Genomic DNA, 20,487 nt, shown 5'->3' with positions numbered 1-20,487 from the left:
GGCACATAGACCAATGGAACAGCATTCAGAACCCAGATATAAATCCATCCACATATGAGCAGCTGATATTTGACAAAGGCCCAGTATCAGTTAATTGGGGAAAAGATAGTCTTTTTAAGAAATGGTGCTGGCATAACTGGATATCCATTTGCAAAAAAAATGAAACAGAACCCATACCTCACACCATGCACAAAAACTAACTCCAAGTGGATCAAAGACCTAAACATAAAGACTAAAACGATACAGATCATGGAAGGAAAAATAGGGACAACGTTAGGAGCCCTAATGCAAGGCATAAACAGAATACAAAACATTACTGAAAATGACGAAGAGAAACCAGATAACTGGGAGCTCCTAAAAATCAAGCACTAATGCTCATCTAAAGACTTCACCAAAAGAGTAAAAAGACCACGTACAGATTGGGAAAAAATTTTCAGCTATGATATCTCTGACCAGCTCCTGATCTCTAAAATCTATATGATTCTGTTAAAACTCAACCACAAAAAGACAAACAACCCAATCAAAAAGTGAGCAAAGGATATGAACACATACTTCACTAAAGAAGATATTCAGGCAGCTAACAGATACGTGAGAAAATGCTCTCGATCATTAGCCATTAGAGAAATGCAAATTAAAACTACGATGAGATTCCATCTCACTCCAACAAGGCTGGCATTAATGCAAAAAAACACAAAACAGTAAATGTTGGAGAGGCTGCGGAGAGATTGGAACTCTTATACACTGCTGGTGGGAATGGGAAATGGTACAACCACTTTGGAAATCTATCTGGCATTTTCTTGAAAATTTAGAAATAGAACTACCATACAACCCAGAAATCCCACTCCTCGGAACATACCCTAGAGAAATAAGAGCCTTTACACAAACAGATATATGCACACCCATGTTTATTGCAGCACTGTTTACCATAGCAAAAAGCTGGAAGCAACCAAGGTGTCCATCAACAGATGAATGGTTAAATAAATTATGGTACATTCACACGATGGAATACTACACATCGATAAAGAACAGTGACGAATCTGTCAAACATTTCATAACATGGAGGAACCTGGAAGGCATTATGCTGAGTGAAATTAGTCAGATGCAAAAGGACAAATATTGTAAAAGACCACTATTATAAGATCTTGAGAAATAGCGTAAACTGAGAAGAACACATTCTTTTGTGGTTACGAGAGGGGGGAGGGAGGGAGAGAGGGTGGGAGAGGGTTATTTACTGATCAGTTATTTAGGTGAAGGGAAGGACAATACTCAATACAGGGAAGGCCAGCTCAAATGGACTGGACCAAAAGCAAAGAAGTTTCCGGGATAAACTGAATGCTTCAAAGGTCATCGGAGCAAGGGCGGGGGTTTGGGGATTATGGCTTAAGGGGACTTCTAAGTCAATTGGCAAAATAAACTCTATTATGAAAACATTCTGCATCCCACTTTGAACTGTGGCGTTTGGGGTCTTACATGCTAACAAGCAGCCATCTAAGATGCATCAATTGGTCTCAACCCACCTGGAGCAAATCAGAAAGAAGAACACCAAGGTCACACGATAACTATGAGCCCAAGAGACAGAAAGGGCCACATGAACCAGAGACTTACATCGTCCTGAGACCAGAAGAACTAGATGGTGCCTGGCCACAACCGATGACTGCCCTGACAGGGAACACAACAGAGAACTCCTGAGGGAGCAGGAGAACAGTTGGTTGCAGACCCCAAATTCTCATAAAAAGACCAGACTTAATGGTCTGACTGAGACTAGAAGAATCCTGGTGGTCATGGTCCCCAAACCTTCTGTTGGCCCAGGACAGGAACCATTCCCGAAGACTACTCATCAGACATGGAAGGGACTGGACAATGGGTTGGAGAGAGATGCTGATGAAGAGCGAGCTACTTGTATCAAGTGGACACTTGAGACTGTGTTGGCATCTCCTGTCTGGAGGGGAGATGGGAGGGTAGAGAGGGTTAGAAACTGACAAAACGGTCACGAAAGTTGAGACTGGAAGAAGGCAGTGGGCTGACTCATTAGGGGGAGAGTAAATGGGAGTATGTAGTAAGGTGTATATAAGCTTATATGTGACAGACTGACTTGATTTATAAAAAAATATATATATATTTTTTTTTTGATTTATAACTTTCACTTAAAGCACAATAAAAATTATTTAAGGAGGCGGAGCCAAGATGGCGGACTAGGCAGACGCTACCTCGGATCCCTCTTACAACAAAGACACGGAAAAACAAGTGAATCGATCACATACATAACAATCTACGAACCCTGAACAACAAACACAGATTTAGAGACGGAGAACGAACTAATACGGGGAAGCAGCGATTGTTTCCAGAGCCTGGAGCCAGCATACCAGTCAGGTACGGCACAAGCACAGAGACCTGCTCCACCCCCCTGAACTAACCCCGGGAGGGGGACTAGCCGGTTCCACGGGCGGCGTGGGACGCAGCCGTTAGGAGAAGTCCCCGGGAGGCAGTGACTGATCTTGCAGCAGAAAGAGTAGCATCCGAGCCGGGGAACCGTCCCACAGGGATTTGGACTGCATGCAGGTACGCCATAAACACGGAGAGTTGCTCCACCCCCTGAACTAACCCCGGGAAGGTGACCATCCGGGTCGCGCGGGCGGCGTGGGACGCAGTCGGTAGGAGAAGTCCCCGGGAGGCAGCGACTGGTATTGGAGCGGGGAGAACAGCGTTCCAGCTGGGACACTCGGTCGCGGCACAAGCACGGGGAGCTACTCCACCCATCTGAACTAACCCCGGGAGGGGGCCCACCTGGTTCACGGGGGCGGCACGGCCACGCGGCTGGAGGGACGAGAAGTCCCCGGGAGGCAGCGACTGATTTTGGAGTCGAGAGTGCACCGTCCCAGTAGGGGAGCCTTGACGCTGGGCGTGGGGCTGGAAGCGGAGGATCTGACCGTGACTCCAGCGGGCCAGACCCCCCGGGGGCAATCTCCACACAGACAGCACACATAGGCGACACGCCCGCGGGAATCTCAGATATAAGAGTCATTCCAAGCAAGACAAGCAACTCTGGCTATATTCTGAGGTGCTACTCTCCTATCTCTCTGTTCCCTCCCCCACCCTCCCCAGGCGGCTTCATTAACATCTGAATAGCCTGAGCCAGAGGGAGAACTCTGATAGGGATCTGACTGCAGTTTTTTTTTAGCGGATTTTCTGGAAAAACTAGTTTCCCAGTGATGGCTCGGAGACAACAATCCATATCAAACCACTTAAAGAAGCAGACCGTGACAGCTTCTCCAACTTCCCAAACAAAAGAATCAAAATCTTTCCCAAATGAAGATACAATTTTGGAATTATCAGATACAGAATATAAAAAACTAATTTACAGAATGCTTAATGATATCACAAATGAAATTAGGATATCTGCAGAAAAAGCCAAGGAACACACTGATAAAACTGTTGAAGAACTCAAAAAGATTATTCAAGAACATACTGGAAAAATTAATAAGTTGCAAGAATCCATAGAGAGACAACATGTAGAAATCCAAAAGATTAACAATAAAATAACAGAATTAGACAACACACTAGGAAGTCAGAGGAGCAGACTCGAGCAATTAGAATGCAGACTGGGACATCTGGAGGACCAGGGAATCAACACCAACATAGCTGAAAAAAAATCAGATAAAAGAATTAAAAAAAATGAAGAAACCCTAAGAATTATGTGGGACTCTATCAAGAAGGATAACCTGCGGGTGATTGGAGTCCCAGAACAGGGAGGGGGGACAGAAAACACAGAGAAAATAGTTGAAGAACTTCTGACAGAAAACTTCCCTGACATCATGAAAGACGAAAGGATATCTATCCAAGATGCTCATCGAACCCCATTTAAGATTGATCCAAAAAGAAAAACACCAAGACATATTATCATCAAACTCGCCAAAACCAAAGATAAACAGAAAATTTTAAAAGCAGCCAGGGAGAAAAGAAAGGTTTCCTTCAAGGGAGAATCAATAAGAATATGTTCTGACTACTCAGCAGAAACCATGCAGGCAAGAAGGGAATGGGACGACATATACAGAACACTGAAGGAGAAGAACTGCCAACCAAGGATCATATATCCAGCAAAACTCTCTCTGAAATATGAAGGCGAAATTAAGATATTTACAGACAAACACAAGTTTAGAGAATTTGCAAAAACCAAACCAAAGCTACAAGAAATACTAAAGGATATTGTTTGGTCAGAGAACCAATAATATCAGATATCAGCACAACACAAGGTCACAAAACAGAACGTCCTGATATCAACTCAAATAGGGAAATCACAAAAACAAACAAATTAAGATTAATTAAAAAAAAAATACACATAACAGGGAATCATGGAAGTCAATAGGTAAAAGATCACAATAATCAAAAAGAGGGACTAAATACAGGAGGCATTGAACTGCCATATGGAGAGTGATACAAGGCGATATACAACAATACAAGTTAGGTTTTTACTTAGAAAAATAGGGGTATATAATGAGGTAACCACAAAAAGGTATAACAACTCTATAACTCAAGACAAAAACCAAGAAAAACGTAACGACTCAACTAACATAAAGTCAAACACTATGAAAGTGAGGATCTCACAATTTACTAAGAAAAACGCCTCAGCACAAAAAAGTATGTGGAAAAATGAAATTGTCAACAACACACATAAAAAGGCATCAAAATGACAGCACTAAAAACTTATTTATCTATAATTACCCTGAATGTAAATGGACTAAATGCACCAATAAAGAGACAGAGAGTCACAGACTGGATAAAGAAACACGATCCATCTATATGCTGCCTACAAGAGACACACCTTAGACTTAGAGACACAAACAAACTAAAACTCAAAGGATGGAAAAAAGTATATCAAGCAAACAATAAGCAAAAAAGAAGAGGAGTAGCAATATTAATTTCTGACAAAATAGACTTTAGACTTAAATCCACCACAAAGGATAAAGAAGGACACTATATAATGATAAAAGGGACAATTGATCAGGAAGACATAACCATATTAAATATTTACGCACCCAATGACAGGGCTGCAAGATATATAAATCAAATTTTAACAGAACTGAAAAGCGAGATAGATACCTCCACAATTATAGTAGGAGACTTCAACACACCCCTTTCGGAGAAGGACAGGACATCCAGTAAGAAGCTCAACAGAGACACGGAAGATCTAATTAAAACAATCAACCAACTTGACCTCATTGACTTATACAGAACTCTCCACCCAACTGCTGCAAAATATACTTTTTTTTCTAGCGCACATGGAACATTCTCTAGAATAGACCACATATTAGGTCATAAAACAAACCTTTGCAGAGTCCAAAACATCGAAATATTACAAAGCATCTTCTCAGACCACAAGGCAATAAAACTAGAGATCAATAACAGAAGAACGAGGGAAAAGAAATCAAATACTTGGAAAATGAACAATACCCTCCTGAAAAAAGACTGGGTTATAGAAGACATCAAGGAGGGAATAAGGAAATTCATAGAAAGCAACGAGAATGAAAATACTTCCTATCAAAACCTCTGGGACACAGCAAAAGCAGTGCTCAGAGGCCAATTTATATCAATAAATGCACACATACAAAAAGAAGAAAGAGCCAAAATCAGAGAACTGTCCCTACAACTTGAACAAATAGAAAGTGAGCAACAAAAGAATCCATCAGGCACCAGAAGCAAACAAATAATAAAAATTAGAGCTGAACTAAATGAATTAGAGAACAGAAAAACAATTGAAAGAATTAACAAAGCCAAAAGCTGGTTCTTTGAAAAAATTAACAAAATTGATAAACCATTGGCTAGACTGACTAAAGAAATACAGGAAAGGAAACAAATAACCCGAATAAGAAATGAGAAGGACCACATCACAACAGAACCAAATGAAATTAAAAGAATCATTTCAGATTATTATGAAAAATTGTACTCTAACAAATTTGAAAACCTAGAAGAAATGGATGAATTCCTTGAAAAACACTACCTACCTAAACTAACACATTCAGAAGCAGAACAACTAAATAGACCCATAACAAAAAAAGAGATTGAAACGGTAATCAAAAAACTCCCAACAAAAAAAAGTCCTGGCCCGGACGGCTTCACTGCAGAGTTCTACCAAATTTTCAGAGAAGAGTTAACACCACTACTACTAAAGGTATTCCAAAGCATAGAAAATGACGGAATACTACCCAACTCATTCTATGAAGCCACCATCTCCCTGATACCAAAACCAGGTAAAGACATTACAAAAAAAGAAAATTATAGACCTATATCCCTCATGAACATTGATGCAAAAATCCTCAACAAAATTCTAGCCAATAGAATCCAACAACACATCAAAAAAATAATTCACCCTGATCAAGTGGGATTTATACCAGGTATGCAAGGCTGGTTTAATATCAGAAAAACCATTAATGTAATCCATCACATAAATAAAACAAAAGACAAAAACCACATGATCTTATCAATTGATGCAGAAAAGGCATTTGACAAAGTCCAACACCCATTTATGATAAAAACTCTTACCAAAATAGGAATTGAAGGAAAATTCCTCAACATAATAAAGGGCATCTATGCAAAGCCAACAGCCAATATCACTCTAAATGGAGAGAACCTGAAAGCATTTCCCTTGAGAACGGGAACCAGACAAGGATGCCCTTTATCACCGCTCTTATTCAACATCGTGTTGGAAGTCTTAGCCAGGGCAATCAGGCTAGACAAAGAAATAAAAGGTATCCGGATTGGCAAGGAAGAAGTAAAGTTATCACTATTTGCAGATGACATGATTATAGACACAGAAAACCCTAAGGAATCCTCCAGAAAACTACTGAAACTAATAGAAGAGTTTGGCAGAGTCTCAGGTTATAAAATAAACATACAAAAATCACTTGGATTCCTCTACATCAACAAAAAGAACACCGAAGAGGAAATAACCAAATCAATACCATTCACGGTAGCCCCCAAGAAGATAAGATACTTAGGAATAAATCTTACCAAGGATGTAAAAGACCTATACAAAGAAAACTACAAAGCTCTACTACAAGAAATTCAAAAGGACATACTTAAGTGGAAAAACATACCTTGCTCATGGATAGGAAGACTTAACATAGTAAAAATGTCTATTCTACCAAAAGCCATCTATACATTTAACGCACTTCCGATCCAAATTCCAATGTCATATTTTAAGGGGATAGAGAAACAAATCACCAATTTCATATGGAAGGGAAAGAAGCCCCGGATAAGCAAAGCACTACTGAAAAAGAAGAAGAAAGTGGGAGGCCTCACCTTACCTGACTTCAGAACCTATTATACAGCCACAGTAGTCAAAACAGCCTGGTATTGGTACAACAACAGACACATAGACCAATGGAACAGAATTGAGAACCCAGACATAGATCCATCCACGTATGAGCAGCTGATATTTGACAAAGGACCAGTGTCAATTAACTGGGGAAAAGACAGCCTTTTTAACAAATGGTGCTGGCATAACTGGATATCCATTTGCAAAAAAATGAAACAGGACCCATACCTCACACCATGCACAAAAACTAACTCCAAGTGGATCAAAGACCTAAACATAAAGACTAAAACGATAAAGATCATGGAAGAAAAAATTGGGACAACCCTAGGAGCCCTAATACAAGGTATAAACAGAATACAAAACATTACCAAAAATGATGAAGAGAAACCCGATAACTGGGAGCTCCTAAAAATCAAACACCTATGCTCATCTAAAGACTTCACCAAAAGAGTAAAAAGACCACCTACAGATTGGGAAAGAATTTTCAGCTATGACATCTCCGACCAGCGCCTGATCTCTAAAATCTACATGATTCTGTCAAAACTCAACCACAAAAAGACAAACAACCCAATCAAGAAGTGGGCAAAGGATATGAACACACATTTCTCTAAAGAAGATATTCAGGCAGCCAACAGATACATGAGAAAATGCTCTCGATCATTAGCCATTAGAGAAATGCAAATTAAAACTACGATGAGATTCCATCTCACACCAACAAGGCTGGCATTAATCCAAAAAACACAAAATAATAAATGTTGGAGAGGCTGCGGAGAGATTGGAACTCTCATACACTGCTGGTGGGAATGTAAAATGGTACAACCACTTTGGAAATCTATCTGGCGTTATCTTAAACAGTTAGAAATAGAACTACCATACAACCCAGAAATCCCACTCCTCGGAATATACCCTAGAGATACAAGAGCCTTCATACAAACAGATATATGCACACCCATGTTTATTGCAGCTCTGTTTACAATAGCAAAAAGTTGGAAGCAACCAAGGTGTCCATCAACGGATGAATGGGTAAATAAATTGTGGTATATTCACACAATGGAATACTACGCATCGATAAAGAACAGTGACGAATCTCTGAAACATTTCATAACATGGAGGAACCTGGAAGGCATTATGCTGAGCAAAATGAGTCAGAGGCAAAAGGACAAATATTGTATAAGACCACTATTATAAGATCTTGAGAAATAGTAAACCTGAGAAGAACACATACTTTTGTGGTTACGAGGGGGGGAGGGAGGGAGGGTGGGAGAGGGTTTTTTTATTGATTAATCAGTAGATAAGAACTGCTTTAGGTGAAGGGAAAGACAACACTCAATACATGGAAGGTCAGCTCAATTGGACTGGACCAAAAGCAAAGAAGTTTCCGGGATAAAATGAATGCTTCAAAGCTCAGCGGAGCAAGCGCGGGGGTCTGGGGAACATGGTTTGCGGGGACTTCTAAGTCAATTGGCAAAATAATTCTATTATGAAATCATTCTGCATCCCACTTTGAAATGTGGCGTCTGGGGTCTTAAATGCTAACAAGCAGCCATCTAAGATGCAGCAATTGGTCTCAACCCACCTGGAGCAAAGGAAAATGAAGAACACCAAGCCCACATGACAACTAAGAGCCCAAGAGACAGAAAGGGCCACATGAACCAGAGACCTACATCATCCTGAGACCAGAAGAACTAGTTGGTGCCCGGCCACAATCGATGACTGCCCTGACAGGGAGCACAGCAGAGGACCCCTGAGGGAGCAGGAGAGCAGTGGGATGCAGACCCCAAATTCTCATAAGAAGACCAAACTTAATGGTCTGACTGAGACTGGAGGAATCCCGGCGGTCATGCTCTCCAGACCTTCTGTTGACACATGACAGGAACCATCCCTGAAGACAACTCATCAGACATGAAAGGGACTGGTCAGCGGGTGGGAGAGAGACGCTGATGAAGAGTGAGCTAATTATATCAGGTGTACACTTGAGATTGTGTTGGCAACTCTTGTCTGGAGGGGGGATGGGAGGATAGAGAGAGAGGGAAGCCGGCAAAATTGTCAAGAAAGGAGAGACTGAAAGGGCTGACTCAAGACGGGGAGAGTAAGTGGGAGTAGGGAGTGAGATGTATGTAAACTTATATGTGACAGACTGATTGGATTTGTAAACGTTCACTTGAAGCTTAATAAAAGTTATTATAAAAAAAAAAAAATGCCTAGGAAACATGCAGATATCTGTGAAATATGAACTTCCCCCTCTGCCTAACTTCTTTTATCATCATTAACTCTTCTTCTCCCAATTCCCACCCTTCAAATTTGATCTGCTGGTGTCAGAAATGAGCTAGCAAGGGGGACAGAGGTGAATAAGAAAGAAAGAGGATCCAGCGTCCTCCTCCATCTTCCTCTGCAAGTAGTCATCCCAAAGGAAACTTCAACTGGAATACAAAGGACGAGATTTAATTTAAATCAACTTCAAAGTTTTGATCAATACAGAATACGGGCTGTTTTAAAAGTCTACAACTTAAGAGGAATGGTCAGAAAATAATGGTGCCCACCACACTTTTTCATTTAAGGCAAGAGAAAAGAAAACCCTCACTAATCTGATTTAAAGGAATGGTGAGGGTCAAAAATTAGATTTTATAATGATATCCTATGAGTTCTTCTTGTACAATGTACTTTTATACGTATTATCTTCGTGATAATTTTGTGCCCATGAAATTTCAGCTTTAATAGTATGTGGAAACTTTTCTTCTCTCTTGAAGCTTTAGAACAGTTTTGAAAAATAAAGTCAAAGCCTGTTGAATTGGTTCTGACTCATAGCAACCTTACAGGACAGAGTAGAACTGCCCCATAGGGTTTCCAAGGAGCAGCTGATAGATTCGAACTGCCGACCCTCTGGCCAGCAGCCTGAGCTCCTAACCACTGTGCTACCAGGGCTCCTTTGGGGTGGTAGTTATGGGTAATTTATTATTTCATTTCTCAGTATTTCTATAGACCATTGATTAGGTCCTAACTAATTAATCCTTTATTTTCATTTCCAATCTTTAAAAAAAAAAAAAAAAAAAAATTATTTAAAAAAAAAAAAAGAATCCAATCTCAGACATCAGGCTCCAGAAAGGGCTCACTATACCTCTTCCAAGTCTCCAATTCCAGGGTTTCGACCTGTAATTTTTCCCATTTTGCTTATAGTTCCACATTGTCTTAGTCATCTAGTGCTGATGTAATAGAAATACTGCAAGTGGATGGCTTTAACAAGGATAAATTTTCTCACAGTCTAGTAGGTTAGAAGGCCAAATTCCGTGCATTGGCTCCAGGGGAAGGCTTTCTCTCTGTCAGCTCTGGAGGAAGGTCCTTCTCGTCAGTCTTTCCCTGGACTAGGAGCAGAGGAACCCCAGGTCCAAAGGGTGTGCTTTGTTCCTGGTACGTCTTTCTTGGTGGTATGAGGCCCCCAACTCTCTGCTTGCTTCCCTTTCCTTTTATCCCTTGTAAGAGAAAAGGTGGTGTAGGCCACACCCCAGGGAAACTCCATTTACATTGGCTCAGAGATGTAATGTTAGTAAGTGTGTCACAATCCCACCATAATCCTCTTTAACCTAAAATTACAATCACAAAATGGAGAATAACCACATAGTACTGGGAATCATGGCCCAGCCAAATTGATACATACATTTGGGGAAAAAACAACATTTGGGGAGGCGGGTATAATTCAATCCATGACACATTCATCCAAATTTTAAAAATTCAGATCTGTTCCAGTGCCACATTAATGGCCATGAATGAGCCAGATCAAAATAATTCGAAGCCATATTTCAGACAAACAAGGACCAGGGCTTAAATCCTGATTCTGCCTCCTACCTGACTTGTACTTGTTAACAAGCTACTGAGTCTCAGTTTCCTCACAACCAGGGCCCTTCTAGAGATGAGAAATATAATACCTGAAATGAAAGATGAATGGATGAGGTCAACAACAGAGTAGACATTACAGGTGATAATGTTATTGAATGTGAAAACATAGCAATAAAAGCTACCAGAATGAATCTGAGAGAGGAAGACGACAGATAAAAAGATCCCAAGTGAGGTGTGAGACAATGCCAAGCAGTCCAGTACATATGCATATGAATTCCAGAAGAAGAAAATAGTGGGCAAGAAACAGTAAAAATATTTGAAGAAACAATGGCCCCAAAATTTTCACCAAATTAGATGAAAACTAAAAATCCACAAATAATAATTTTCAACAAATATCAAGCACAGCAAGCATAAAGAAAACTGTACCAAGGCACAGCATAATAAAATTGCTGGAAACCAGTGGTAAAGAGAAAATATATTAAAAACAGTCAGAGGTAGGAAAAAATATAATACACACAGAGGAGTAAAAGCAAACTTTTCATCAGATGCCAAGCAAGGTAAGAAGTTAAAGAGGAACATCTTTAAAGTGTTAAAAGAAAAAAAAAATCATTTTTTACCCAATAAGTTCTATTAAAAAAAAAAAGTTCTATACTCAGTGAAAATACCTTTCAACAATGAAGGTCGAGCAAATATATTTTCAGGCCAAAAAATGAGGAGAGAATCCAACAGCAGATATGTCCTACAAGAAATGTTAAAGGAACTTCTTCAAGAAAAAAGAAAATGTTACCTAATGAAAACCTGGGCTTGCACATAGTGATGAAGAGTGTTAGTGTGACGGTTAAGATTGTGTGTCACCTTGGCTGGGCCATGATTCTCTGCTATTTGGCAGTCATATGATGTTGTAATCACCCCCATGATGGGATCTGCTGTGAATAGACAATCAGTTGAAAGGGAATTTGCTTGAGCTCGTGGCCTGCATCAAATATAAATGGACATTCTGGCAAGGCTGATGGCTTTTGCTCACTCTGGATCCTGCAGCTGGCTCCTGTTTATCTGACATCCAGTTCTTGGGACTTGAGCTAGCAGCTTACCCATGGTCTTGCCTGCCAATCTTGGGATTCATCAACCTTCCCAGCCTGTGAGCAAGAGTCCTGCTCTCTGACCTACCAATCCTGGGTTCGCCAGCCCCTGTGGCTATGGGAATCAGGAGAAGCCTCCAGCCAGACCCACAGACTTGGGATGTTCCAGTCACCAGAACCACATGAGCCGTTCCCTTGATATAAATCTCTCAGTATATATGTTTATACTCTTTAGTGATTTTGCTTATCTAAAGAACCCAGCCTAAGACAGCCAGAAATGGTCAATATACGGGTAAAGAACAAAGACACATTAAGGAGTCCTGTGAAGATGCCCACATGGCAAGGAATTAAGGATTCCTGCCAATAGTCAGTGAGGATCTGAGTTCTCTTTCTAACAGCCAAGTGAGTAAGCAGAGTGGTTCCTCCAGCCCCCATCAGGCATTCAGATGACTCTAGCCCAAGCTGACATCTCATCTTATGGGAGAATCTTGGGTCAAAATCCAACAAACCCACTCCTTGAGTTTACTGAACCTCCAAAACAACATGATATGATAAATATTTGCTGTTTAAAGAGACACACATGAGATCATAGGAGACAGCATTAACTCGACTGCAAGTGGAATTTTCTTATGCAAAAATATATAATTAATACAGAGTAACTCTCCCATCCATACTGACATGCCTTCCTTAGAATCAGTCTGTCCTCTGAGACTGACTTGGGAAGATAGAAGAAAGACAGTGATCTGAAGATGAAAGAGAAAGCAAAAAAAAAAAAAGGTTTTAATTGATGTGGGCATGGATGGAGGGGGTGTTACAGGGAATCCATGAGGGAGGAGATAAGTCAGTAGAGGGGTAGAATATATAAGAAATATATAAAATATCAAATATATAAGAAAGCTGAAGTAAAAGTTGGACGTTCAAATGTTTTGAACAGATGTGGAATTTGGAGGAGAGATGTAAGAGAAGGTTGTCTTGGTAAACCACACTGCGGGTTATTGTTGGAAAATGATCTCAACTGAAATTCTGGCAGTGAGAGCTCTAGTCCTTGTTCAGCAAGCAGCACATCCTCTCTGGTCTTCAACTTCTGCCTGTGCACAAAGACAGGCACAGACTTTTTTGTCTCACGTGGAATCTTTGGTGACATTCCAAGCTGCTGCCAAGCTGCGGAGGTGTGTATTTGGAAAAAGAGGAAAGTTATGGCAGTAAGGGGGTCCATTTACAGTTAAACAGGACTAACTGCTCTCTGCTGAGTCAGAATGAGCAAGCTAAGAGTAAGTGGAAATGTAAAGAAGCACTAATTGCATATTGCCCTAAACTAAAACAAGTATAGCTCAGTGGTTCAGCGATTGACTGTAGCTCAGGAGGTCCCTGGCTCAAATCCAGATGCCCCCTTTGAGGGTTTCCTTTTCCTCTTTGAGTCCAAATTCACAATGTCAAGTTTTTCAGAGACCACATCCTAGTCTCTTAAAGAAAGAGGCTTGCCGTTGTTGTTAGAACCCATTGCCATTCAGTTGATTCTAACTCATAGTGACCCTATAGGACAGAGAAAAATTGCTCCATAAGGTTTCCAAGAAGCCACTGGTGGATTTGAACTGCCGACCTTTTGGTTAGCAGCCAAACTTTTAATCACTGCACCACCAGGGCTTCGTTGTTGTTAGGCGCCATCGAGTCGGTTCCAACTTATAGCCACACTATGTATAAAAGAAGGAAACAATGCCCAGTCCTGCACCATCCTCACAATCGTTGCTATGTTTGAGAACATTGTTGCAGCCATTGTGTCAATCCATCTTTGAATGTCTTCCTCTTTTTCACTGGATGTCTACTCTACCAAGCATATCTTTCTCCAAGGACTGGTCCCTCCTGATAATATGTTTGAAGTACATGAGACCAAGTCTTGACATCCTTGCTTCTAAAGAGTATTCTGGCTATGCTTCTTTCAAGACAGGTTTATTTGTTTTTCTGGCAGTCCATGGTATATTCAATATTCAAAACAGAAGGCTAGATTGAGTCTATTAATCAGCCTCTTTATGTTCAACTGCTATTATTCAGGGTTCAGTCAAGCATTCATCACTGTACTGAAACCCAAAGAAAATACCTAATCCACTCCCAGCACCCACTTTGAAGGACTGCTTACCAGGAACACACTGGTATCAATTTCTGAATCAGCCTGAGCCCAATCAGGAGATAAAAACTTCAACAGTTATTTTAACAGAGAGAATTTAATATAAATATTGTAATTCAGGAATTAGAGAGTTGAAAGGGCAAAAAGCAGAGAGTATCGTGCTTGATAAAGTCAGCAAAAAAGAGGAGGACCTCAATGAGATGGATTGACAAAATGGCTGCAAAAATGGGCTCAAGTGTAACAATGATTGTGGGGATGATGTGGGACTGGGCAGTGTCTAGTTCTATTGTACGTAGAGTCACTATGAGTCAGAACCAACTTAACGGCACCTAATGACAACAAGAAGTATCATGGAGACAATCGCTGCAACCCAGGCCTGGGAACTAATAGAAGAGATCGAATGTATTAACAAGGTAGAAATTTTAGGGAGGATCCCCGTGTAAAGGGAAACCAGACCTCTAAGGAGGTGCCAGTGTCCCAGAGAAGGCTTGATGAGGCTGGTCTTGCCAGTGAAATGGTGCAATCTGGAGTCACTGGTGCTACTGGAGTGAGCTGTCACTGCTGGGGTTACACTGACAGAAATACACACAGAGAGGAAGAAACAAGTGCTCTCTTCTTCCTATGCCCTGAAGTCTCCTCAAGTGCCCTGTTGGCAGGACCAATCAGAAACCACCTAACAAAGAACTGTAGAGGGGAAGAGTCCCAGAGCAGCTTCACAAAGCAGAGTACAGAAGGGTGATTTGGAGGCTCAGAGGAAATACTTTCTTCAATCATTACTTCAGAATACTCATTTCAACACCAGATAAAAGGGTTAGGTATACACAGGATGATGGACAGAAGGTCAGCCTATGCCCTAGAGTGTGGCTTTATGGGAAGAGCTATGATCCAGAATTCAGACATGTGAGTGTACATTCTATCTTGGAGAAGCTGCATGCTTGGCCAGGCCACTGGTCATCTGGAGTCTCTGTTTTAAGGAGCTCACCACAAACAAACAAAAACCAATGCAGTGTCACTATAGATCCGTCCAGCTGACAGGTGAATGCTCCCCCAGATTACTGTCCTCATCCAGGAACTGAGAATGATGAAGCTGCAGGGCTGAGGGAAAAATGAACCTGTTGCGCCCTGTAAGGTAGGAAGATGAGTTAGCAGAAAAGCAGGCCTGGTCACTTTAAGGAAACCCATCCTGACGGATCATCTGTGCCAGAGCCTGTGGGTGTGGCTGCACAGTGGAAGAGTGGTAATTGTCCCTTGCTAGCATACCAGGGGGTATAGCTCAGGGGTAGAGCATGTGACTCCAGATCAAGAGGTCCCCAGTTCAAATCTGGGAGCCCCCTAGAGTTTTAGTCAATAAATTGGTAAAGGAGTTCCATTCACTTCTCCCCTTGCTGAGTCTTCCTGAGCAGAGAAGCTCAATCTCAGGTGATGTGTTCATCACAGCCCCTACTCCTCTGGTCTTTCCACTCTCCCCTCTCTGGCCTGCATGCTCTATAAGATGTACTTTGAGATTCTGGCTGAGTATGAGGACTCTGTCCTTTGAAGGCAGTCAGAGAAATCTGAGATCACCTACAGTGGAGCAATAGTTCAACTGCTGACTGATTTGTCAATAATGGCAAGGGGAGCCAGAAGATAGTTCCAATAACACATTCATTATTTTGAAAACAATAACAGCCAACTTAGAATTCTATACCCAGCAAAACTATTCTTTATGAACAGACAAAGCTTAGAGAGTTTGCCACTAACAGACCCTCACTAGAGAAAATTCTGAAATATACACTTTAGGTAAAAGTAAAATGATTCCAGATGGGAGATCTGAGATACCAAGAGAAATGCTGAACAAATGCATTGGCATGTGTACAGTAATTCTAAAAGTCATTGATAATGTAAGACAGTATTAATGTCTAAAGTTTGGAAGTTTTTTTAAAGATGGAACAAAATACTGATAAACAATAACGTGTAAATAAAGGGGCATTTTTGTGTTTTTTTTTTTTTTTTTTACAGTTAAAGTGTCAGAAGTTCTTTCTATAGTTTGGGAGAAAAATATAGATATTGGTTAACATTAAACCACCTCCCCCCAAAAAAACAAAAAACACACCTGTTATCGTTGAGTCAATTCTGACTCATAGCAACCCTACAGGACAGGGTAGAACTGCCCTGTAGAGTTTCCAAGAAGTGGCTGGTGGATTTGAACTGCCTACGTATTTTTTTTTTTTTTGGTTAGCAGATAGCTCTCCATAGCCCTTAACCACTGTGCCACCAGGCTTCCTGATTAACATTAAACTTTTTAAAATTTGCATGCAGAAATTTCTATTACAGCATTTTAAAAATTGTGGTTTTGCACTTTAAAAGAGAATGGAGGATGTGGGCTAGTAGAGAAAGCAAATGAAATGAGAAAAATCCCAGTTAATACTAAAGAAGGCAAGAGACCCCAAAAAAAAAAAAAAAATCAAAGAAACATGAGACAAATGGAATGCAAGTCCTTGGGTCAAGGTTCAAGAGTCAGGCTGGATGCTTCTCTTGACTCAAGTAGCAGCAGGGGCTAACGAACCCAAATCAGCAGGTCGGATGGCAGGCCATAGGCTGACTAATCCCATCAATAGGCAATTTGATAGCGAGCTTAAGTCCCAAGAACGGAAGGTCGGATGATGACAAGGTGGATTCAGGGTCCAGGGCAAGCAATTGAGCTTTGCCAGAACATCCATATATATATTGGATGCAGACCAAAACCGAGGAAACTCCCCTTACAACTGATTGGTTGATCACATCAGATCACATCATATGGGATGACTACATTATTACATAACCACCAAATTACATCATTACATAACTGCCAAACTACATCTTTACTTAACTGACAAACTACATCATTACATAACTGCCAAGCCACTAAGAATCATGGCCCAGCCAAGGTGACACACAACCTTAAACATCATAATCCACCCTTTGTCAACTTGGCACCTGTACACATCTCCTTAAACCATACACAATCTGTAAATAAAGACAATTACTAAGTCATATTTGTTCCTAACACGATACAATGAACATGTGTACAGCTCAAAACACACTAGACCCATTTACCTCTTATGTTTTATAATTGAAGAAAACAAAAAATAATTGATGCAGACATACAGAAAGAAATACTCATAACAATTACAGTCCTTGTTTCTGCAACTGGTCATATGGCTGGAACTGTTATTTAGAAAAACCTTCTTCCACACCCATTCCATGTTCCCTTTAGCCTCAACAACCACCTCAGCTGGTCTTGGATCTTTGCCTGGTGGGGCTACTCAAACTTTCTTTCTTCAAGAGTCTGGACCATTAGTAGTCATGTCAGAACTGAATTCCTATAGTTTTCCATTGATTTTAATCACGGGGCATGGTAGTATTAAGAAATCGCCTAAGGGATCCCCTGTATTCCAGACTTTTTTTTTTTTTTACCTCCATTATGCAGCATCAATCCGATTTTCCTTTTGTAGTCAAGGTCAATCACACCGGCCAATACAGTAACTCCTTTCATTGGCTGTTGATCCAGAGGCATGAGGAGCCCAAAGTGACAAGGTGGCATTCTTAACTTCCAGTAAGATGGACTCTGTGTTGTGTCTTCAGGTGGGAGCATTCTTCCCTTTGGAACTAATACCTCTAGACCAGCAGAGCATAGGATTGTGGGAACAGAAAGCAAAAATTTTATGAGTTAGTCACTATGGGTAATAGTGAGTGGTGCCACTCCCACCTCCATCCTTTTATTCCTGGAACCATGAATCCTCGCTTTGGGAGAAACAGCACCACATATTGGATGCTGGTTTATAGCATATGCAGCCTTCTGGACAACATTGTCCCAACCCTACAAATTGTTACCAACTAGCAGGTGTCATAATTGTGTCTTTAAAAGGCCATTCCATCGTTCTATCAAGCCAGCTGCTTCAGGATAATGGGGAACATGGTAAGACCCATTGCCTACCTCATTTATTCTGAAGTGTGTCCCTTGATCTGAGGCAATGCAGGATACCATGACAGTGGATAAAGCATTCTGTGAGTCCACAGAGAGTTGTTTTGGGGGAGGCATTGTGTGCAGGGAAAGCAAATATGTATCCAGATGCAAGTGTCTATCCAGTAAGAATGAAACACTGCCCTTTCCATGATGGAAGCAGTCCAGTGTAATCAACCTGCCACCAGGTTGCTGGCTGATCGCCTTGAGGAATGATCCCATATCAAGGATCCAATGTTGGTCTCTGTTTGCTGGCAGATTGGACACTCAGCAGTGGCTGTAATCAAGTCAGCCTTGGTGAGTGGAAGTCCATGTTGCTGAGCCCATGCATAACCTCAATCTCTGCCACCATGGTCACTTTGTTCATGAGCCCATTGGGCAATGACTGGGGTGGCTGAGGAAAGAGGGTGACTAGTTTTCATAGAACGCATCATCTTATCTTTTTGATTGTTGGGAACTGGAGTGGAGTGGGGGTTCCTCCCAGGGAGGGTGTCTAACCAGGGCTAGGTGTGTTCTGGGTTGTGGATGAGAGCAGAAGCACTGGGCTATTAAGGAACAGTCCCTGGCCACCACTCAAGTGCCCTGTCTCAGCGACTCTAGCAGGCATATGGTACCAAGACAGCTTTCCTGTGAGTCAGAAGGCTCTACCTAATACCACCACCATCACAGGCAAAGCCCAGTGGTCTTGGGTATGAGGATCAGGAGAAAAGGAAGAGTGCAGAGGGTGGCAGAGAAGTGCAAAAACAACAGAGCTTAGTAGGTTGAATCAGGCATATGAGGGAAGTAAGAGAATGGGTGTCCTGAATAATTTTTGTTCCAGACTGACTCCTACATGATTCTTGCGGGGAAGCAGGCAGGGCCACTGACCCATCTGGACCTCTGAGCCCTGGGTGGGAGGACAGAAAAGGGACTATGATCATGCTAAGTTATCAGTGGCAATAGACCTTGCAGTTAGCACCCCACTGCAGGAATTAGAAGTGAAGTTTTGAAGGAGAGAGATTCTGGTAAGGGAGCTACCTGGCAGGCAGGTGTTTAATGTGATGAATGTTCACAGTGAGCCAGTGAGTGAGCAGTGAGTCATAGCAGGGAGGAGCCAGGCTGCAGGGGAGCAGGTGCCACTTTAAGGACCCAATGGGAGAGTGCAGGAGCAGCCATGAGTGAAAGGACTGCGTGGTGTCTGTTACAAAGGTATTATTTTGTACTGCTCACAGCACAGGGGGTATAGCTCAGGGGTAGAGCATTTGACTGCAGATCAAGAGGTCCCTGGTTCAAATCCGGGTGCCCCCTGCCAAGTCACATTTTAGATTCTAAAGCCACAGATTTGTGCTTTTCCCCTAGCCCCCAAATATCCTCAAGAGCTGAAATGAATCCCCTTCACGCTCATCTGTGGAGCCTCCCTGGTGTGGGTGGTGAGTCTGACCTGTCTCTGGCTTCTGACCAGGGCTATAAACCAGTTCTGCCCAGTTCAGTCATGGCTGAGAAGGCAACACTGGAAAAGACCCATTTTTTTTTTTTAATTTGGGCCCACTGGAATCATAACCAGAAAGGGAAAAAGTTATAGGTCAAAGCCCTGCTAGAAATTAAGTCTTCCTTCTAGGAAAAAACAAAAACCCATTGCCGTCAAGTTGATTCTGACTCATAGTGAGCCTATAGGACAGAGTAGAACTGCCCTACATGGTTTCCAAGGAGCACCTGGTGGATTGAAACTGCCGACCTTTTGGTTAGCAGCTGCAGCTCCTACACCACTGGGGTTTCCCTTAGAAAACAAGGGTAGCATATATGTTGCATAGCAACCAAATCTCTTGCCCATAGGATTCTGCACAGAATGGCAAACAGCAGTGCTCACCTCAAAGGTGGTGGTCGACCATGTCACCTTGAATATGTTTCACTCTCCTCACTCCTAGCAAGAATCCAAGCTCACACATCAGGCTTCAGAAAGGGCTCATTACACCTCTTCCAAGTCTCCAATTCCAGTCTTTTGACCCTTAATTTTTCCCATTCCAGTTATAATTCCACATCACCTGAATATTAAAAATTTCATGTCTGTTCTGGTTCCACTTCACTCCCCTTGACTGAGCTGGATTGAACCAGTTTGAAGCCCTACTCAGACAGACAAGGACCAAGGCTTAAATCCTGATTCTGACTCCTACCTGCGTTGTAT

At 41.6% G+C, this 20,487-nt stretch overlaps 2 non-coding genes across 2 annotated transcripts; both read left to right on the top strand.

The window, feature by feature from the left end:
* The first annotated feature begins 15,606 nt into the window (after nt 1–15,606).
* TRNAW-CCA (transfer RNA tryptophan (anticodon CCA)) lies at nt 15,607–15,678 on the top strand. Its single transcript has one exon. It is a non-coding gene; the product is annotated as a tRNA-Trp (tRNA).
* Nucleotides 15,679–19,541: 3,863 nt separating this feature from the next.
* Nucleotides 19,542–19,613, top strand: TRNAC-GCA (transfer RNA cysteine (anticodon GCA)). The gene has a single exon. It is a non-coding gene; the product is annotated as a tRNA-Cys (tRNA).
* Nucleotides 19,614–20,487: the final 874 nt, after the last annotated feature.

Source organism: Elephas maximus, chromosome 3 (genome assembly GCF_024166365.1).
Source record: "Elephas maximus indicus isolate mEleMax1 chromosome 3, mEleMax1 primary haplotype, whole genome shotgun sequence".
Taxonomy (NCBI): Eukaryota; Metazoa; Chordata; class Mammalia; order Proboscidea; family Elephantidae; genus Elephas; species Elephas maximus.
The sequence above is the reverse complement of the archived record's forward strand: the minus strand, read 5'-3'. Positions and strand labels throughout refer to the sequence as shown.